The sequence below is a fragment of the Protobothrops mucrosquamatus genome, unplaced genomic scaffold, assembly GCF_001527695.2.
Source record: "Protobothrops mucrosquamatus isolate PMUCROS unplaced genomic scaffold, P.Mucros_1.0 scaffold149, whole genome shotgun sequence".
NCBI classification, from domain to species: domain Eukaryota; kingdom Metazoa; phylum Chordata; class Lepidosauria; order Squamata; family Viperidae; genus Protobothrops; species Protobothrops mucrosquamatus.
In genome coordinates this window covers 643948-656374 of record NW_015386514.1, presented here as the reverse complement: position 1 = coordinate 656374, position 12427 = coordinate 643948, and the positions used below count along the sequence as shown (strand labels likewise).

General features: G+C 43.4%; 1 protein-coding gene across 1 annotated transcript in view; it reads right to left on the bottom strand.

The window, feature by feature from the left end:
- The window catches only part of PTEN (phosphatase and tensin homolog), an 84519-nt gene that overhangs the window by 35131 nt on the left and 36961 nt on the right, over window positions 1-12427 (bottom strand). The window lies entirely within an intron of this gene.

The following is a 12427-nucleotide window of genomic DNA, read 5'->3' as shown; positions in this document are numbered from 1 at the left end:
ATTTTTTTATTATAGATTTGAGGAGATCAGCAATTGAGCCAAGTTCAGAATGCAGAACGAAATTCTCACTCTGGGTGAAGTTCTGAAAACACTCACTAAAACAGAGAGCTGGAATTTTAAAATAGGCCTTACAGCTCCTCGCCCAAAATTTCGGGCCTAAAATGGCGGCCGCAAGATCGTTTAGCCAAAATAATAGCACTGCGGCCCCAAGTAAGGCTCTGGCCCTCGATTGTCCTTAGTGAATTTCCCCCCTGCGATCCTCTGTTCGATTGCCGAATCGAAAAGGAAATAAATAGCTTCGTTGCCTTTTCCGGCAACCAAAATGGCGCCCGCGATCAAAACAGAAGGCCGAGAAGGTCCCTAAGGTTGAAAATGCTCCGAACGCAGCCCGACAGGCTGCAGGAGCAAACGCTGTGCCCTGGGGGCAAGAACAGCCGTTCTTTGAAAGGCGAGTATTAGGGAGCTTTCCCCCCCCCCCAGAGCCCTGGGGAAAGAATGGAAGGATCGGGAAGGAATTTCCCCCCCCCCACTCCCTTACCTCCCTCAAGTGTGGAAATTTATGCTAGCACTGATCCCAGTGCTAAGAAATTTAAAGGGGAAAACCAAATTAATAGCTGGAAGTTTGAAAGGGGATTTTTTTAAAAGGAAAGGAGAATTCACCCAAGTTTTCTAACCTGCTATTCACTGAGAGCCAACCCAGACACGTCGTCAAGAGCTGAGACCAAGTTAAAGACTGGATCAGCAAGAGGGGGCGTGTCAAGTTTGACTACTTGGTCTCAAGAGCAGGCATCCAATGAAAACCCATATGTGAATTCTCCATCTCCCGTACTGGAGAATGCAAAGTTAGCAAATAGAAGAAAAATCTAAATCAAATAAATATTTGGTGTGACTATCCTTCGGCTTCAAACCAACATCAATTCTTACACTTGTGCACTTGCACAAAGTCAGGGATTTTGTAGGATTAGAGGCAGGTGTATGATTAACCAACTATACCAAGTAGGTGCCAATGATCATCAATTTAACATGTAGGTTGAAACTCTGCTACTAAGGTGAAGTTGTGGAAGAAGTTCCATATTACAGGTCATATACCATGGCAAAACTGACCACAGGAACAAGACACAAGGTGTTGCATCAGCAAGGTCTCTGCCAGGCAAGGATTTCAAAGCAGACTGAGATTTCAAGATGTGCTGTGCAAGCTTGTTTGAAGAAGCACAAAGAAACTGGCAATGTTGAGGACTGTAGATGCAGTGGTCAGCCAAGGAAACGTAATGCAGCAGATGAAAGATACATCATGCTTATTTCCCTTCGACACTGGAACATGTCCAGCAGTGCCATCAGGACAGAACTGGCAAAAACCAGTGGGACTCAGGTACACCCATCTATTGTTCGGAGAAGTCTGGCCAGAAGTGGGTCTTCATTGAAGAATTGCGGCCAAAAAGCCATAACTCCGACATGGAAACAAGACTAAACGATTCAACTACTGCATGAAAACATAGGAATTGGGGTACAGAAAAAATGCCAGCAAATGCTCTGGACTGATGAGTCAACATTTGAAATATTTGGCTGTAGCCGAGGCAGTTTGTTTGTTGAAGGGCTGGAGAGCAGTACAATAATGAGTGTCTGCAGGCAACAGTGAAGCAAGGTGGAGGTTCCTTGCAAGATTGGGACTGCATTTCTGCATATGCAGAATGGCGAGTTGGTCAGGATCAATGGTGTCCTCAATGCTGAGAAATACAGGCAGATAGTTATCCATCATGCCACATCATCAGGGAGGCGGGTGATTGGCCCCCAATTTATTCTGCAGCAGGACAATGACCCCAAACATACAGCCAATGTCATTAAGAACTATCTTTAGCGTAAAAGAACAGGAAGTCCTGGAAGAGATGGTTGGCCCCCAGTAATCTCAACATCACTGATTCTGTCTGGGATTACATGAAGAGACAGAAGGATTTGAGAGTCTACATCCACAGAAGATCTGTGGTTAGTTCTCCAAGATTGTTTAGATAGAATAGCCTACTTGCCGATTTCCTTCAAAAACTGTGTGAAAGAGTACTTAAAATTGATGCTGTTTTGAAGTCAAAGGGTGGTCACACCAAATATTGATTTGATGTGGATTTCTCTTCTGTTTTATTTACTTTCCATTTTGTTAATTGATAAAAATAAATTATTAACACTTCTATTTCTGAAAGCATTCTTAATTTACAGTATTTTTGTACAACTGCCTAAAATTTTTGTATAGTAATATATGTCTGTTTTAGACTTGGGTTATTGCTTTTTTATCTTCCCAGAAGCTCAATAAACATAGCAGCTGCTTGTAGAACAAAGTACAGCTACCTCTACACCTCTTCTTACCTTTGTACCCCGGAAAATTTTACCATGGAAATATATTAATCTGTTACATGAGGTGAAACATTACTGAAATTGCACAACAAGCAATTGTATTTTAATTGAATAAAGCAAGATATAATTTGATTCTTGTAACCGATCAAATTGAAAAACAGTAAGGAGCAATCAGTTATTTTGGATATAGAAAAAGTGAACGCAACATGGAGAAGCATATGGTAGTTTTCCAGTTTCCAAGTTTGTATAATCCAGCTAATAATATAGAAGCAATATTCTGACATAAGCAACAGTGGGAAATTGAAGAAAATAATGTGGTTACATCAACACAGAAAGCTACAATAGTGAGAGAAAATTTGTGGACTGTTTAAAATTATCCAAATATGTAGCCTACAATGTAAACAGAGCTTCCTCTAAGTCTAGTTAACAGATTCTTATTAAGCAAACACACCCTAAATAAGATACTGTGCTGTGTCTTTACTGAATATATGAAGACATTTATTGTCTTTGCTAAGAACAGGGTGAAAAGGCATAGGAAAACCAGTTCTTACAGGGTTAAACTAGGCTAGATGTTCCAATTAATGACAATGGAGGATGAGTTAAAGAAGACTCACCTATAATATATTAACACGTATTGGTTCAATCCACAGTCAAAGAGATAGTATATAAACGGACAAATGGACATTGTTATTATTCCTAGGGGTGGTCATCCAACAAAATTTATCCTAAGAGCAAAGTATAAAATATTCTGAAGGTCACAAAGAACCCCAAAATAATGACAATGGATTTGTAAACCATTTCTGCATCATTTCATGTCAAGTGGTCATAAGTCTACCATAACGACATCGTTGAATAAAAGTGGTATGCATTGGAAGCTACCATGGAAAACTACCACATTCCAGGAAATATAATGCTCAAGTTGACCATAGACCACTTAGATAGTCAGGCTATAAGAACATCTTGTAGATACATGAAAGAGGAAATTTTGGGCATTTATATGAAAAGTTGCTTTGGAAAAAATGAAACATTTTATCCAACATGAAGCAAGGCAGTGGAAGTATCATGGTTTGAAGCTGCTTTACAGCATTAGATCCCAAGCAGCTCTCTATCATTCTGGATGGTACCAGAAAATTCTATAGAAGACTGTCAGGTGTCTATCCATGAGCTGAACCTTAAAATGATCCTCACCACTGAATTTAAACTACAACAGAAGGAGGGCTGAAGCAGAAGAAATTTTACATTTGCAATAACTGAGTCAACGCAATGACCTTAAATGGATTCAAGTGGTTGTGGCTTGAACTAAACTGAGCTTTACATGCAGCCTAAAAATATCAATGGTATGAAGTAGCGCTGTATGGAGGATAGGCCAAGCCAGTATGTGGGAGTGACCCACAAGTGAGGAAAACTTTCAGATGAAGTCACTGTTGCTTAGATATACCACTAGTTTATAAGCCAACAAAGGCAGTGAATGTTGGTCTAATATGTTCAATGAAGATAAGATAAAGTACGTTGTTTTGTGTGATGCCTATTAAGGAGAAATACTTTTATTAATTCTATATTAGTAGAACTCTGATCACATTTGAATTGTACTATTGTAGGATTACTGATAGTTCTAAAAGGTTCACAAATATTCTCTCACAACTGTTACAACTTTTTACAATTTCTATAAGGTACTCTTTCCCATATACTTTTAAAAGGAAAATTAATGAGAATCCTGAGAAATCATCTTTGTAAATCACAAATATGAAAAGCTCTTATGCAGATTGGCAATTAATGCATATATAGTAACTGAATGAAGTGAAGACTATTAAAAGCACCAATATTTTAGTATAGCTTGTATGATGTGTGGATGATTTGCATTATATTTTTACTTACAATGTAATTCAGACATAAATTCCAGCTGTAATATTCTGGGCTGCTTTATTAAGATAGTACAAATGGCTGCTATGCTGTAAATTTTATGGGCAAACAGAAGAATATTGTTCAGAAGCAAAGAAAGGTCAATATAAGGCTCTATGCAAAACCACGCTAATGCATTTCTTAAAGGATAAGTTTCATGCTATTGAGAGATGCCAAGTGAAGTGTCTCCTTATCAATAAATCCTGGCAGAAATAATTATCACTTGGAAATTCAAGATTGACAGTGAGAAATTATAAAGAATATCTACATCATTCCTTATTAGTCAAGAAAGACAGAGAAATAAACTGAAATATGTTGACAGTGACATCTCCTTACTAAACACAATGGGATGACATGACAATAAGCATCTTTCTCAAGAATCAAAAACACAAAGTAGATGCTCTTTTCTTGAAAGAACAGATGTCTTCATTGCCAGTGAACAAAACCTCTAATAAAATGTTTGTTTAGATGTATGCTTTTCTCTCTGCCATTATAAATTACTGAAAAGCTCTTGGACAAACTTTCTAGGGAATAAGCTTTATCCCTCCTCCTATTATAACCACTAATTCTCAGACCAATAAAAGACAACTGACAGGCAAAATCTTCACAGTAATCCAAAAGGATGGATATTAGCAATACAGAATAGGACATCATATATGGGGGTTAAATAAAAAATAATGCTTTCAAGTTGCTAACAAATAGCAATACTAATGTGCTAAGAAGCTCTGATGTGGTCTTTAGCATGTTCGTTCATTTCACAGGAAATTGCTATAAAAAAATATTGTGCTGCTGCTGTTCATGAAATGGGACCCTACAGTGAGTACCCATCAGTAAACTTTAAGCAATGCGCCATGACAGAATTGTTTTTATTGCCAAAGGAATCCCTCCAATTGTATTTCACTGCCAAATCAGGTTGTTTATAGAAATAACTGTTTTGGTGAGTACTGTGCATCATTGCCCCCCCCCCCAAATGTAAAAAGATAGTGAACTGAAAAAAGTTGTTGTGGGTGATCAAGAACGAAGTGGATAACCCATGATAGCCTTCGATGAGTTTCACATAAGAAAGGGTTGATGACTTAATTAAGATTAATCAGCGGATGACTCAATCGGAAATTGCTGCCAGGTTTTGGCATTTCACAAGAATATGTGGGTCACAGTGATGTTCTTAAATTCTATCAGGTTTGTACAAGATGGGTGATAGCAGAAATCAAAGTTTGAAAAGCAGAAATTTGCCAGCAACTGATGTCATGCTACAAGAATGAGGGTGAGAAATTTCTTCATAGAATTATGACAGATAAAAAAGCATGGATGTGACCCAGAGACAAAGCATCAAGTCCGTGAAATAACATTACAAAGCGTCACTTGCAAAAAATAAAAAAATAGCAACTGAGAAGGGGCGTTGTCTTACCTGAATGCCTTTTCTCAGCATGATGATGGAGAATCCACGAATGGGGTTTCTTATTCTTCCTGCTCAATTAGACTAAGTCTGGAAAAGTTGCCACGCCTCCTGCTGGGCTAGAGCACCACCCAGTTTACGACGAAGGCGAAGCACAGACGATAGTCCAACGCGTTGGCTCCTCCTACCCGACACAGGAGCTGATGGACACTAAGGGGTGGGTGTGGATTCTCCATCCTCATGCTGAGAAAAGACATTCAGGTAAGACAACGGCCCTTCTCCAGCATGAGGATGGAGAATCCACGAATGGGACATACCAAAGCCAGCCTGTCCCTATGGGAGGGAACCAGTCTGGGTCTGTGTCCCACTAGAGGGCACTACACGTTGCAATACCCTCCGGCCAAATGAAGCATCTGAGGAGGCAAACTTGTCTATCTTGTAATGTCTGACGAACGAGGAAGGCAAAGACCAAGTCGCCGCTCTACAGATCTCCCCAATGGATGCTTGTGTTGCCCAAGCCGCGGATGTCACAGCACTGCGGGTGGAATGAGCAGTGATACGTCCGGGAACGGGCAAGGAATGTGATTGGTATGGTCGTGCGATGCAAGCTTTGATCCACCTGCCTATGGTCTAGGACGAAACCTTCTGCCCCATGGAAGGGGGTTGAAAGGAGATGAACAGCGCCTCAGACCTGCGGAAGGTAGAGGTCCGTTTGATGTATTGGCATAATGCCCTGCGCACGTCCAGAGTGTGTCACTGTCGCCCTAAACCATGAGATGGACGAGGACAAAAGTTAGGAAGTATCACCTCCTGAGAGCTGTGGAACAAGGAGTTTACCTTGGGAACAAATGACGGATCTAATCGAAGGATCACCCTGTCCTCGTGGAAAACACACAGGTCCTCTCTGACAAAGAGAGCTGCCAGTTCCGATATGCGTCTGGTTGACGTGACTGCTACTAGGAAGGCTACTTTCATAGACAAGAGCCGCAGTGTACAGTTCTTAATGGGCTCAAACGGTGGTGAGGTAAGGGCCTGTAAGACCCACGACAGGTCCCAAAAGGGGTATTGACGTATCGCAGGTGGCTTGGCGTTAGTCACCCCCTTGATGAAGGAATGCACCATGGGATGCTGAGCCAAAGGGGTTGAATTGTCACATACAAGCACCGTGGATAGAGCCGCTACCTGCCTGCGGATGGTATTGGGTGTTAATCCCTTATCTAGCCTTTCCAACAAATATTCTAAGATTCTCGGGATTGTGATGGCCGAGAGATCAAATTGGTTCCTGGTGCACCAGAGACAAAAGTTCTTCCATGTGGCATCGTAAATCCTATTCGTAAAGGGGCGCCTGAATGCCTGAATCATGGTGATTACCCTGGTCGAATAGGATTCTCGGGTCAGGAGCCGCTGCTCAAGTGCCAGGGGGTTAACTGGAGCCACTGGGGTTCCGGATGTTGTAGGGCTCCCTGGCTGAGGGCAATGCGACCTGGAGGAATCCTCCACGGGGGGGGGGAGATGGAAAGATCCACAAGGTCGGCAAACCACGGTCGTCTCGGCCAGTGTGGAGCAACCAATATGACCTCCGCCTGTTCCTGCAGCATCTTGCGGATAGTTGCCGGAATTAGGGGGAGAGGGGGAAAGGCATACAACAGTTCCCTGGGCCAAGGGCTGTGGAGAGCGTCCGCCCTTTCTGCCCCTGGAGACGGGCATCTGCCATATATTCTGATGTCGCCACCAACTTACCCAGGATCTGGTGTGTGCGTACCTGGTCCAGGGGAATCATGGCCTGAAGCGCTCAAAGCCAAATGATAGAGGTTCTGGCGAAGAAGGAGGTGGATGTAGCCGCCTTCAACGACCATGCGGAGGCTTGGTGAGACCTACGTAAGGAAAATTCGGACCTCCTGTCCTCCGCCCTTAGAGCTTCAGCCATGTCCCCTGGTACCGTGGAGTAAGAAAAGAGGGATGTTAAGGACTCGTCCACTAGAGGAAACTTCAGTATATCTGACAAGGAGGGGGTGACATTAAATAGTCTCTTCTCCGTACCCTCTGGGACGGAAAGGGTGCCGGGAGTCGCCCATTGTTTTTGAATGGTATTGCGAAAAAAGGGCGGACGGGGAATATGTCTCTGCGTGACTACTGGCTCTGAGAACAACGGATTCGAGTCCTGGGCATTGGGAGGAATCGGTTGAGGTTCCGGATCTGGACTAATTTTGGCAGACATACACGGCTTGAGTAGCAGCGCTTTAAATAGCGATGGGTCAAATAGACCGACAAAGGGGGAAGGATCTGGAGATGCCCCCTCATCCTCTGACAGTAGTATGTCCGTCGGGTCGTAGTCCTTGGAGCCTGACTCTCCATCCTGAGAGGACCTGTCCGAAGAGTCAGAGCATGGATACATACAGGCTGCTGCCTGGGGGAGAGATGTCATTGAGGCTGCAGGTTTCTGCCGGGGCCGCTGGCAGAAAGAGGAGGCCATACCCTGGGGGAATGCCTCTGCGATTAATGCCTGCAATTGGTCAGGCCACACCTCTTGAGGCTCAGAGGGGCAAAATCCAGCTGCTGTGGGTGTGAAGGTAGCCTCCGATCCTGATTGAGCCCTAGGTGGCGGGGAACCCACCGAGGGCATGGCCCTTGGTTGAGAGACGTCATCTCCTCCTGTCCGGCCTCCCCTTCTGGAGACCAAGCCCGTGGGGCTACTGAGGTGGAAGGAACAAGATGTGGCTCAAAAAGCGACGCTTCAGGTGGAATGGGGGGGGTCTGGTCCGTCCCACCTTTTGAGCCTTGGAGAACTGTCTCTCCAATGCTTGGTGTCTCCTGCTGGCCTCCTTTCTCAGCTGCTTTAGAGGGCTTCCTGCTCGAAATGGCCTTGGTCTTGGCCCTGAGCTTCCCCGCAGCCTCCAGCTTGAAGGACTTATGTTTCTTTTTTGCAGGGGAGCCCGGAACGCCCTGTGCAGACTGAGGCTCTGAATTATCTGCCATCCTAGCAGATATATCCCAGTGGTGTGCTGGGAGAGATCTCTAGAATCGGAGCAGAGCAATGGGCAACGTGTGTCAAAGCGCTGGAAGCAGCGATGGCTCTGGTTAACACTCCTGATGGCTGACAGTGCCAGATAATGCTGTAGCGCGTATCGGCGAGGCCCATGGTGGTGGCAACCGGTGGTAAGTGCCTGCACATGCTCAAGTTAATTAGCGACAGCCGGTCCCCTTAGGGACTAGGGCCTGCACGCTGAACCTATGGAATGGTGGCGGTGCCAAACGGTGTGCTGGCCTTTTGAAAAGGTCAAAGGGGGGGACGCTAAGGTCTGGACAAAGGTTGCTCCCTGGGAGAGAGTCGTGGCTCTCACCAACCCGCACAGGATCAGTCAGCGTGTCTTGAATTCCCCAAATAATTTCAATTTGGGGTAAACCTGACTGATGGAGAAGGGATTGCAGGGCTCTGACACCACTTCAGGGAATGCAACTTTCTTAAAATGGCGTCCGCGCTGAGCCAATGGGGCGGAGCCCAGAATTACCGGCCTCGAGCAATGGACAGAGGACTGAGGAACTAGGAACCGGCAATAGTATAATCGTCCCTTAAGTTCGCTAGTCTCTGTTTGATCCTCCGCAGTGGAAGGCAATCAACAAGGCAAAAGAAAAAAATACGGCCGTTCGCACGGCACCCAAAATGGCGGCCGCATCGAACGCGCCAAACAAATGGATCGCCTCAGGAGAGTAACAACAAGGGCCTGACAGGAGCAGCTGTAGAAGTCCGTCGCTAGCCTCTGTTTGAAGATCCACCGTGGAAGGCAATCAGCAAGGCAAAGGGAAAAATACACCGGCTGTTCGCACGGCGCCCAAAATGACAGCCACTCTCCCAAGGAGGAGAGTAATAATGAGGGCCTTGACAGGAGCGGCTGTGGAAGTCCGCTGCTCTGCTGGATAGCTGGGGACCGTTCGCACGTGGCGTTACGGTCCGCTCTAGAAAAATTAGTCCCAAACGGCCGGGAGGCTGCAGCCTCTGGGATCGCTGCACACCGCTGGAACAGCTCACAACGGCTCTCAAGCAATTCTGAGGTGATCAGTCAATATCCAGAAAGCGAAAAACCAAATTTGAAATTGAGGCAAAACCCCCGCTGTGATGAAGGGGAGAATTCACGAATGGAACAATATAATACAATACAACCTGTCTGCTAAGTCTGTGAAGGAGCCAAGAATTATGCGTCTTGCTGAGCATAAGTCGTAAACTGGGTGGTGCTCTAGCCCAGCAGGAGGCGTGGCAACTTTTCCAGACTTAGTCTAATTGAGCAGGAAGAATAAGAAAACCTATTCGTGGATTCTCCATCCTCATGCTGGAGAATCAAGACTTCAGCAGGAAAACTCATTGCTGTGTGCTTTCGAGATGCAGATGGTATTATTCACTTGGATTTCTTTGAACTGGCACCAACTATCAACTCAGAGCACATTAGAACATTCAAAATTTTGAAACAATGACTAGACCACTTTTATGAGCCACCCTAGAGACCTGCAAAGCTGGATCTTACTGCCTTTCTTCAATTGTCATACAGTCCAAGCTCAGGGCCTTGTGACTTTCACCTTTTGTCAAACTTGAAGAAATCTGTTTGATTCAAGTTAAGAACTGAAAAGGATTGCTGAGACTGGTTGAAGAGATAATGTACTGGGTTCTTTTCTGACAGCTTTAAGAATGGGTCCAAAAGTGGTAGCAATTATGGTATAATAGATAGAGGTAACAAAAGATTTCATTTTTCCTATTTCATTTATTAAAATATCCCTATTTAAACTGAACTTAAGGAAGCACCAGTATTTTCATTCAACTCTTGTATATCTAAATCTTTCACTGAGAAAATCTCTGGATATGGATATAAGGGACATATATATTTATTTGAATCTAACTGATAACTCAGGTGAGAACTTTTTTTAAGCCATGAAATATGATTTTAAGAAAGCTATACCTGGATGGACTGCACACTTGGATGGGTTGCAGGTGACTGTTTCAGAAAAATGCCCATAGCATCTATGGAAAATGAGAAAATCACTATATTGACAAGAACACTCACAATCAGGGGTCTTCAAACTTGGCCCTTTTATGACTTGTGGACTTCAGCTCCCAGAATTCCTCAGCCAGGCACACTGGCTGAGGAATTCTGGGAGTTGAAGTCCACAAGTCATAAAAGGGCCAAGTTTGAAGACCCCTGCTCACAATCATATTACATTTTATTTTTATATTTATGTTCTTGATCAGTATATTTGATTTTCCCTAAATAGACTCAACACAGACTATCACAACATGAATTAAAAATAACAAATACAATATATGTATCTGTGATTACTTCAAAATACTTCAAACTAAATTATACACACTGCTCTAAAATTTCATTAGTAAAGTCCAGCTTTGAGTGCTTTTTGTAAATACCTTGGTGGTGAGTTTCTATAGCAAAGGGGCTGTCCCTGCAAAGGCCCGTTTCTTAGCTCCCTCTCCTTGACTTCTCAACCTGACCTCTTGGCCTGCATGGAATGAATTAGATCAGGGGTCCCCAACCTTGGCAACCCCTGAATTAGATAGTTCCAGTGGTACAAGGATCTCAGTCCTAGGGGCTTTATAGGTGATAATCAGCACCTTGAACTGGCCCAAGAAGTATATGGTAATAAGGATGCTACTTTGTTATACCAGTGTTAGCTAGTCCCATAAGCAACGGAAGTGCATTCTGGACTACAGCAAGTTCCAAACTGCTTTCAAGGGCAGCTCCACTCTAAATCAAATTGCAGTTGTCCACCTACAAGGTGACAAGAATAAAAATTACCATTATCAGAGTCTTCAGATCTAGAAACTCCATCATGGTCAGCAGCTGAAGCTCAATAAAAATCCTGCTGCTTATAGTGTCCACTTGCTGCATCAATAGGAGCTGTGAGTCCAGAAGGACTCCCAAGTTGTTCCTTTTTTTTTCTTTCAGAAGTAATGACATTCCATTCTGAGCTAAAAATAATGGAGTTCTGAAACATAAGTGCTTCTGAATGCTTCTGAATAAACAGTACATCATTTTGCTGAGATTAATATCAATCTATTCCATCAAGCCCTTCTACCACATTGCCAGGGAAAGACGGGATAGATATACACAATATTGGTAATTACCTAAACTAAACCAACAGATATATTTGAAACAACTTGAGCACTAAGGCATTCCCACATTGATTGGCCCAGGGTCTCCACCAACCCTGACTGGAACAGGAAGGGAGAATATTCACTTAATACCCCGACTATTTACAAACTGGAATTACATCCACAGATGTCCATTACACAGATGTCCATTAAAAGACCATTCTTCTGATGCCAGTCTGAAAGCTGCTACAATCCACACCCATTCTTATTTTATATCTACACTCCCTCTTCCAAACTTATGGTAGCCAAAATATCACTGGTGTCGCTTCTTTTCTGTAATGTAATCACTTTCTCTTTCTTCACCTATACCAATTCCTGAATCCACAGTGGTAACAACTGAAGGACAAAACTATTGCACTCATTGTCATAACCACTTTACACAATTTAACAATCCTGTTTCCACTATTCTTGCTAAATCCAGCCCATCTAGATAGATAGATAGAGATAGATAGATAATTTAATTTGTATACCGCCCTTCTCCCATAGGACTCAGGGCGGTTCACAGCATATTAAAAACAAATAATATACACACAATACAAAAAATGCAAAATACAAAAATACAGAAATACAAAAAATAAACCCCGATAAAAGCCGAATTAAAACCAAATATTACCAGCTGTGTTTCCAATTAAAATACTTTT